Source organism: Phascolarctos cinereus, unplaced genomic scaffold (genome assembly GCF_003287225.1).
Source record: "Phascolarctos cinereus isolate Bilbo 61053 unplaced genomic scaffold, phaCin_HiC Scaffold_2;HRSCAF=192, whole genome shotgun sequence".
Lineage (NCBI taxonomy): Eukaryota > Metazoa > Chordata > Mammalia > Diprotodontia > Phascolarctidae > Phascolarctos > Phascolarctos cinereus.
Window position 1 is genome coordinate 169585570 of NW_027555625.1, and position 10632 is coordinate 169596201.

The following is a 10632-nucleotide window of genomic DNA, read 5'->3' on the forward strand; positions in this document are numbered from 1 at the left end:
CTAACTCTCCTTTTCTCTTTCTCCCAGTACATTCCTCTCTAACCCTTTATCTTTTTTAGATATCATCCCTTCATATTCAACTCATACCTATACCCTCTGCCTTTATATACTTCTTTTAACTGCCCTAATAATGAGAAAGGTCTTATGAGTTACAAATGTCATCTTCCCATATAGGAACGTAAACTGTCTAACATTATTGAGTCCCTTATGATTCCCCTTTCCGGTTTACCTTTGTATGCTTCTCTTAACTCTTGTATTTGAAAGTCAGATTTTCTATTTTCTATTCAGCTTCACTCTTTTCATCAAGAATGCTTGAAAGTCCTCTGTCTCGTTGAATATCCATTTTCCCCCTTGAAGGACTGTACTCAGTTTTGCTGGGTAGGTGATTCTTGGTTGTTGATCCTAGTTCTTTTGTCCTCCAGAATATCATATTTCAAGCCCCCTGATCCTTTAATGTAGAAGCTGCTAAATCTTGTGTTATCCTTATTGTGGCTCCACCATACTTGAATTGTTTCTTTCTGGCTGTTTCCAGTATTTTCTCCTCACCCTGGCAATAATATTACTGGCAGTTTTCATTTTGGGTTCTCTTTCAGGAGGTGATCAGTGGATTCTTTCAGTTTCTATTTTACCCTCTGGTTCTATAATATCAGGGGAGTTTTCTTTGATAATTTCTTCCCCCCCCTTTTTTTTTACATCATAGAAAACTTTATTAGACCACAGCTCTTGCAGAAGAAGACACAGAAAATCTTTTATTTCAATATGGTGTCACCTCAGGCTTCTTCCAATTTCTGCTGAGCCTTCTTCATTTCTTCCTCCTTCTTTTGTTTTTGTTCTGCTGCTAGCTTCCGTTCTTTTTCTGCCCGTGGCTTTAGATAAGCATATCACTTTGAACTGTAGACTATTCCCAAGAGCTGGGCCAAATACTATCCAGCCTTGATGAGCAGAGAGACATTCATGGGTGGGGCAACATTTTTTCTGCTGACCCTTGACTGGGAAGCAGAAAGAGCGGCCACCAGGCAGAGATGGTGGGGGTAAAGGAGGGAAGGGGCATGGTTGAAGAAAGGAGAACAAGGACTCAGGAAGTGTGCATGCCTGGGCAGGAGGGCAGGGTACATAATTTTTTTAAAGATGATGTCTAAGCTGTCTTTTTGATCATGGCTTTCAGATAGTCCAATAATTTTTAAGTTCTCTCTCCTGGATCTATTTTCCAGGTCAGTTGTTTTTCCAATGAGATATTAAATGTTGACTTCCATTTTTTTTTTCATTCTTTTGGTTTTATTTTCTTGTTTCTTGATTTCTCATAAAGCAGCTTCCACTTGCTCCATTCTAATTTTTTAGGTATTGTATTTTTCAGTGAACCTTTGGACCTCCTTTTCCCTTTGGCAAATTCTGCTTTTTAAGGCATTCTTCTCTCATTGGATTTTTGGACCCCTTTTACCATTTGACCTAGACTGTTGTTTTTTTTTCAGTGAGGCAAGTGGGGCTAAGTGACTTGCCCAGAGTCTCATAGCTAGTGAGTGTTATGTGTCTGAGGCCGGATTTGAACTCAGGTACTCCTGACTTCAGGTCCGGTGCTCTATCCACTGCTCCAGCTAGCTGCCCCTAGGCTGTTTTTTAAGGTGTTACTTTCTTCAGTACTTTTTTTGTGTGTCTCCTTTATCAGATTGTTGGCTCTTTTTCATGATTTTCTTGCATCAGTTTCATTTCCCTCCACAATTTTTCCTCTACCTCTCTTGCTTGATTTTCACAATACTTTTTGAGCTCATCCATGGCCTGAGACCCATTCATATTTTTCTTGGAGGCTTTGGATGTAGAAGCTTTGACTTTGTTGTCTTCTTCCGAGTGTGTGTTTTGATCATCCTCACCATAGTAAATGTCTATAGTCAGAATTTTTTCCCTTGTTTGTTCAGCCTTTTAACTCTGTTAAAGTAGGGTTGTGCTTCCAGGGTGGAGGGAGCACTGTCCCAAGCTTCAGGGGTTTGTGTAGCTGTTTTCAGAGACACCTCTAGGGACCTGTAAGTTTTCAGTTCTTTCAAGGTGGTATGAGCTAAGGAGAGATGTTTACTGCTCTCCTGGCCTATGCTCTGATCTGTGAGTTGCCACAAGCATTCTTTTCTGCCCTAGAGCTGTGAGGAGGATTCCCCTTACACTGCTGCTGCAAACTCTGCTGTGCTAGTGTTCCTTCTCACTCTGGGACTGCCACCCAGGACTGTAACCTGGGTCTGAGTATAGGCAGAGTAACAGAGTCCTGCCTCAGAGCTAGCAAAAAGACCCTGGTAATCTCCTTTTGGCCTTTTTTATCAACTCCCTTTTTATCTGTGGGCTAATGGCTCTGGTAGCAGCCACTGCCACTGCTGCTGCCATCGCTGATTCAGTCACTCCGAAGGCCTGCTCCTGATTTGCTGGGCTATGCTTGCTTGGTCTGAGCTGGATTACACTCCACTTTCACCCAGGTCTGACAGACCTTTCCTGCTGACCTTCTAAATTGTCTTTGGTGTCTGTGGGCTAAGAGGTCTGCAAACCACCACTGCTGATAGTGATTCAGTAGCTCCGAGGCCTGCTCTGGGTTTACTGGGGTCTGGTATGCACTGGTGCAGCCTGTGCTAGACTGCACTCCTCTCTCAACCTGGTGCAACAGACCTTTCTTGCCAAATTTCCAAGTTGTCTTGGGCAGGGAATTTCTTTCACTCCATCTTTTAGTGGCTTCTGCTGCTCTAGATTTTGTTAAGAGTAATTTTTAAAGATATTTGGAGGGTTTTGGGGGAGAGCTCAGAAAAGTTTGTCTTTACTTCACCATCTTGGCTCCATCTCTTGAAATCATAGTTTTTAAACCAACTTCAAATATTAATTCAATCATTGGCACTCAATGTGAAATCTCTGTCCAAGAGTAGCTATACTACCAGAGTAATGAAATCACATATATATTAATGTCCTTCACTCCTTTCAATACTCTCAACTCTTCAGAGGTCTCTACTATGCCTCAACAACCTTCTCACCCTTGAAGAGACATCCATATGCTCGGCCTTCCTATCCTGAAAGTTTTGTCTGCCCCTGTGACTCCCTCCTCCTAAACCCTCTATTTTGAGGAATACCCTGGCCGGCTTCATACTTTCTACTCCACTTCTCTCCCAGCTCCACTCCTGACTTTATGGATTTCTCCACCACGCACCATGCACCATGCACTGTCCTCCACCTTTTATGTATTGTCTTTTCAGTTTCCTTTATATACTGCCTTCATCCATTAGGACATAAACTCTGTGAGGGCATGGATGTTCTTTATTTTTGCTTCTATTTGTATTCCCAGCATTTTTAGTGCTTTAACAGATGCTGAGTGCTTTAATAGTTGGACTGAATCTAATAAGATCAAATTTAGTAGTGACTAATATAGATTTATATTTGTGTTAAAAATTCAACTTCATAAGTACAGGTAAGGAGAAATGAATAGGTAGTTTGTCTGAAAATAATCTGAAAATCTTAGTGGACTGAAAGCTCAATATGAGTTAGCAATGTAGTATGGTAGCTGAAATGCTAATGCAATTTTAGGCTACAATAAAAAAAGAAATGGCTTCCAAGAAAATGCAGGGGATAGTGCCTTTGTATGCCTAAGGATTAGGTTCAGTCCTAGGAATGGCTATTTAACACAGACATCGATAATCTGGAGAGTAGCCAGAGAAGAGCAGCTAAGATGATAAAGGTCCTTGAGCTCATGCCATAAGGAGTTCACTTGCAAAAAAGGAGAGATGCTACGTCTGTAGAAGAGAACACTTAGGGGAGGAAATGATAGTTATATTCAGTATCTAAAGAGCTGTCCCGCAGAAGAGGTATTAGCTTTATTCTATTTGCCCCCATAAAAAACCTAAACCAAGAACAATGGTTAGAAATTGAAAAAGGGAAGATTTAAGCTCAATGACTGATTAAAAACTTCCTTTCATTTATAGCTATTCAAAAGTAGGATGGGATGGCTCAGAAAGGAAGTGAGCAACTCCTTATCAGAAGGAAGTCTTCCATCAGAGGCTGAATGACTACTTGCTGAGTATAAGACAGTGGGGATTTTGTTTCTGGCATGTTTTGGACTAAATGTCTGCTAAAGCTTCCAGTTCTAAGAATCTGTTATATTCTTTCTATAAATGAAACCAGAAGACATACAGAAATTGTGATTAAATGGAAAAAAAGTCCACAAATTCTGGAAGGGCAGATAAAGGAGTTGAAGGAGTTGTTTTTATCATGTGCCTACATGCAACAAGAAATACTGCATCCCATACTTGATCATCTTGCTAGCAGAGCTCAGGATGACTGCAAATAAATAGACTGCCATGAACACAACTTATGCACCAAAATCTGGCACAGACTGAGACAGGAATTCTACAAACAACTTGACAAGGTCCTCTAAATGAAGTTAACATATAATTTGATACTTAGTGACTTTAATGCAAGGGGAATTTCAAGGTAGGCCTAGAAAGCATGTTAAGTATGGTTTGAAATTCAGATATAGAAGAATCCAAAGGCTTGCAGGGAACTCAGAAACCTTATCTTTGTATATTATGACTACTGTCTTCATGAAATAATGAAGAACAAAATGAGCAGAACAACAGAATGCTGTATACAGTAACAGCAATATGGTTTTAAGAACACTTCTGAGTGAATAAGTCATTTTGACTATTACAGATACCCAAATTAACTACAAAGGACACATGAAGGAAGGCATTATCTGCATCCAGAGAAAGAACCGATAAGCTGAAGTATGTATAGAATGATATTACATACATATATATAAATGTGTGTGTATATGTGTATACGTATATATATATATATATATGTATGCATACATACACACAAATCTATGTCTAATGGCAGACATCTCTAGGGTGGGGGGGTAGAAGAAAAAAATTTACATGGTAACTTTATTACATATTTAAAAGGAATAGTAAGTTGTACATAATAGATTTGCAGTTTCACGTGCAATCATCTTTTTTATTATACTATGTTATGGAAATGCTTATTTTATCACATAAATGAAAAATAAATAAATATTTAAAAAGGGCTTAGAAAGTGGTAAACACCTTAAGTACCAAACATTACAAAAATATGAAATCGACTGTATCTTAACAGGCAGGAAATGGCTGCTTACTGATGTGGGAGTCATTTCAAAATCAATTATCTATGTTCAGCCAGATAATTTACTGTTTAAAACATAGATTGCTTCTAAATTAGTAGAAAGAATAAATATAAAGAGAATGTGATTATAAAAGCTCCAACCTAACCTATTTAAATAAGCTCTTTACTCTGAAAAGTGCGGAATGGATAAGAGCAAAGACACTGACTTTCATTATTCATATTTCTTAAATAGGCTGAATAGAAATAGTTATTTCAAGTACAAGTTGACTACAGGAGTGAAAAACTATTTCAGTGATAAGATATGTGACATACATTTTTGTTTATGTCCACTCTGTGGTTTGTTTGCTTTTTAAATATGCTTTTTGGTTACAGGGTTGGGTTCTCCTTGACCTCTGCTTTGAATTTTTAAAAAATGTACCAAAGGGAACATAAAGTAGTTAAAATGGAAGCACAGACAAGCAAGGAAGTTTTGAAAGTAACATTTGGGGTTTGTTATATACTTTAAAAACAATTCAAGAGATATGAAATAGAGGTTCATAGTTTTATACACACACACACACATACATATAATTCTCTTTTGGTGTTCTGCTGTGCATATGAAAATGATCATATTTTGGTGTTTAAGTTCATAATAAAAGAATCATTTTAAAGTATGTGCTTGAAAATTTAAAACATTCTACAAATGTAATTATTCTTTTTCATTATTTTGACTTCCCTCTCCAAAAAAACAAACTAAACCCTCTGGAGAGGGATCAGGGTCAAAACAGAGGAAGAGAAGGTTGAGGGGGGGTAAAGAGAAAGTACAGCACCCTTTCCTCTTTCATTCCCTCCCCCTTGAAATTCTCACTTCCACTTCAAGCTTAGCATTAACAGAGTTAGGTACTAATATTTTGAACAATTTTCTAAAATATAGCATCATCTTATTTTGCCAGCCAACCATGCAAAGTGCTATCTTCCTTCACCTATTTCAGGAACGATTGCTTTGGGAACACCAGTGTTCTAGATATTTAATTAAATATTTGCTATCAGCTCTTTAATCACAAATTAAAAAAAAACAAAGCTACACTGTTTATATTTCTATAGGAAACATAATATAGCTTCTATAGGAAAATAATTGACTTGTTAATTTGGTTAGACATTTCAGGAAAGCTTTTCAGAGAATTAAGTAAGAGCCATGTCAATAGCACCTTCAATGTTGCGTCAGTGGCTTAAAAGAGTAACTGGCTGGGCCTTTTGAAATAGGAAAGATATAACTTACAATGACCTGGTAGAGTACTGATTCACTATAGAGAATGGGTATGCAATAAAAGGTCTATTCTCTTTAAAAATTATATATTTTTTCAAGGCACAGAAATCTCATTTACCATTTTATTCCTAATAGAACCACCAGCCAGTCTGTTTTTCTTGGTTTCCCAGTATCTGTTTATCTTTTCTTCTTGCCCTGATTTCCCCTAATGAAGCACAATGTTTAATTGAGGAACCATGGGGTACAAATCACAAGATATGCATATAATATTTCTATTGTAAACTTTGCTACTTACTGACTTTACTAATCCAATGGCTCTCAGGAGCCCCTGATATGGTTTTGGCTGGTTGGTTTTTAACCTTCTTGAGCTTATTTTTTTTTGAGAAGTATAACTACTACTCCTATTCCTACTACCTACCTACCTACCTACCTACTTACCTACCTACCTAGCTTTAAGGATTGCAAAGCACTTTACAAATATTATTTCATTTTATCTTCACAACATCCCGGGGAGGTAGGTGCTGTTATTATCCTGATTTTGCAGATGGGAATAATCATAGAGAAGTTAAGTAACTTGCCCATGATCACACAGCTAGTTTCAGATGCCAGTTTACTTCCCAAGAAACAAACAGGAAGTTGCTCTTCTCTTTATGCAGCCATACCTGCATGAGGAACATTTTTAGTATTCCAAACGGCAGTCATTTTTTAAAGGCTCTAACGATTTCATCTAACAGATTTTATGGTTAATTATGAATAGCTTTCCGGAGAGACAATTTCATACGAAAGATACAGTGCTTGGGAAAAAGGTATCGGATGCACCAAAATCTCACTGCAGTCCTTAAATCAAGAACCACTTTGGGGGAAAGGATATGTAGTGGGAATGTTAAAATACCTCCTATACAATAAGCGACTTGTCTGATGCACAGTTAGAACAACTAAGCCAAATAGACAAAGGTTTGAGTAGCAGTACTTTAACATATCTGATTTTCCTCACCCTCTGATTGCACAGTGTTATTGCCAAATACCATGTGACACTATAATGAATGAGGACAGCTAGTGACCATGTAGGTGGCAAAGGATGAAAATATCTAAAAACCGTTTCAGTTACTTTAACTGTAAAATGAGAGGCTTAGACTAGACAGTCGTTAGGGTCCTTTTCTAGCTCTAAAGTTTTTACATCACTGAGAATGAAGCTCAAATACAAAAAGAAAATCACAGAACCGCAGAATTGTAAGAACTTAAAGATCAACTAGTCCAACCTATACCTGAGTAGAAATATCTTCTACACCACCTCCAATAAGTGGATGGTGGAAATAGCACTGAATTTTGAGTCAGAGAGGTAGAATTTGAACATTAAAATTTGTTTAAAGGAAGGAATGGGACCTAAAATGAAAAAAAAAAAACCTGGGGTGTGCAGGGGTCCAAATCAAAGGTATAACCAAGGGGATAGAATCCAATTGATGACCTCCAGGGATGATGTAAGAACATTAAGCAGGATGGTCTTCAGAAGACAGCAGAAGAAGAAAGGATGCCAATAATGGGTCTGTTAAAGGTCAGCCTTGAATTTATAACCTGGAGCTTTGTCAACTTTTTGTTAGTCTTCATAGTCCATGGATAGGGTCACCTGAAAACTTTGCTACTTCTAACTAGGGTACCTCTATACTAGGATACCCACAACCTAGGAAAGCCTTGGGCAGCCCAAGCATTGTGATAGCAGGGAAGTTGGTGAGGATCACGAGTTTTGGAACCATCTTCAACTCTTCACTCTCAACCCCCACATCCAATCAGTTGCCAAGTCTTGTGAATTCTACCTCCACAGCATCTCCTACATCTTTTCCCATCTCTGTACTCACATGGTTATTCCGTTAGTCCACCCCCTCATCATCTCTTTCCTGGACTATTTCAACAGCTTCCAAAATAGTCTCACTGCCTCCAGTCTCTCTTCTCTCCAATTCATACTGGAAAAAGCTAAGCAAGTCATTTCCTAAAGTAAATGAATACCATATTGTCCTGATCAAGAAGCTCTAGTGGTTTTCTGATGCCTTTGCGACCAAAACATACTCCTCTGTCTGGCATTCAAAGTCCTTCATGACCTGACTCCACCCAACTTTTCTAGCCTTATTATTCATTCTTGCCCAGAACACTAAAAAGAGTCTCAGAACATGTTGTAATTCAATTGGGATTTGACTCTCTAAACGTCTCTCTGTTTCTCTGACCATTCTCTGTTTCTGCCACCTCTGTTTTTCTGCTCACTTTATACGCTGTCTTCCTATAGAATGTAATCTGTTTTAGAGTATGGATTCTCTTGTTTCCTTGTGTTTGCATTTTCAGTAGTTATCACATTGCCTGGCATATAGTAAGTGCTTCATAAATCCATTATTTAACCATCCAATTGTCTATCAATCATATACTATGTGATTTTTGATGTTCCTTTCAGATGGCATTCCTTCTGCCATTTCTATGCCTTGGACCAGGCTGTCCCCCAGGTATATTTCCTCTTCCCTATCCCTCTTAGAATCCCTAGCTTCCATCAAAGCTTAGCTTAAGTGCTGACCTCTACATGGTACTTTAACTGAATTACCCCTCCCCCTGCCAGCTACTAATGCCTCCCCTCCATTATATGTGTGTGTATTTGTATCTACTTACATGTGTACATATTGTTTCTTTGACAGAATGTAAGCTCCCTGCTAGCAGAGACTGTTTCATTTTTATCTTTTTATTTCCAGTACCTGGCCAGAGGCTGGTCTCTCATAAACAAGATTCTGATTGGTCATCTGTCTCTGAAATAATAGGTGGAAGATGCTAGGGGTAAGGTAGCAAATCCTTAGTTCTATAGCACAGGGCAAAGAAGTTTCCAGAAATTAAGAATCCAAGAATATAAAATTGAAGAAAAGAAGCAAAGTAATGCTTGTGAGCAGAGGCGGCCTGTTAAAATTGAGCCTGAGAAGTCGAAAAAAATGAAGAAATTTTTTTCAGACTGCCAAACATCCATCTATATCTACACCTAAATAATTTCTAAAACTATATCAAATAGCATGCTGAACGCCTACCTGAAGTCGCAGGACCATCACGAATGGCCCGAATTCGTCCCCTACACCCATCTCCGCATCCGAACCAACCCCTCCCATGGGGAGATGGAAACCATACTCTATTTCATAACCAACACATCAATCCTCTCCCAACCGGGTATAAGGAAGACTAACGAAAACTTGGACCATACTAATCAAGCACTGGGGGACCACAGCAGCAGTTGGACCATCCTTTTCTTTCTATGTGGAACAGAAAATTACATGGGACCTTAAGTTCACTTGCATCACAATACCGACAAATATGCTGACCTTTTATCATTTTGCTTGTGACTGGGATGGCTTAAATAAATAATTTTTTAAAAAAAGGGAACAGTGATGACAATTCCATTGTCAGCTAATGATGAAAATGAATGTCCTCGCTTTAGATCTGAGCTTATTGGAAAGGCCTGTAGAATTTACCATGTTAAGTCCATTTATTCTTATGCTTTCTAATATTTTTAACTTAAAGCAGTTTTATTGTGTTAAAAGCTTTTATTTGCACCTATGGATATAATCATGCAATTTTGCTATTTTTGCTATTAATGTGGTCTATTATTTTTTTACTTATCTAACATTCAACCTGGTCATAGTGCACAATCTTTTAAAACATAGTTTTAGTCTCTTTGCTAATATTTTATCCAATATGTTTGCATTAGTATTCATACAGTATTTACAGATGGGTTGGACTTGGCAATGAGAAGGGTCACTTCTACACCTGAGACTGGAGCAAAGGAGGCAGCAGTCGGGGAACAGATCTGAGTGACATGAGATGAAGAGGCAAAGCAGTGAAGTATGAGCTGAGGTCCTCGAGTGTGAGGATGAGGTAAGGGAAGTGCCATGGGAGACTTGAGGAAGGACCATTAGTTTAAAACAGCTGGTGGGGCAGGGTAATCAATTAGGGAAGCAAGAATGATTACCAATGCTGCAGTGAGGTCAAATCGAGGTTAGATAACACAAATGTGTAGGGGACCCAATTAGTGCTATTTTATGATTTCCTCCAGCTCATTCAGCAGCATGTGAATGGAAGAAAAAGAAGCAGCTATAATTGTAATCTATGGTTGGGACTTGAAAAGGCATGACTAAAAGGTAAAAAAGGAAGAAGAGGGAGAGGGAGAAACAGAGAGAGACAGAGATAGTAAGACAGAATAAGAGAGAATCAGAAAAACAAACAAAAAATTAAACTGGGTACCAGTTCAAACTCAG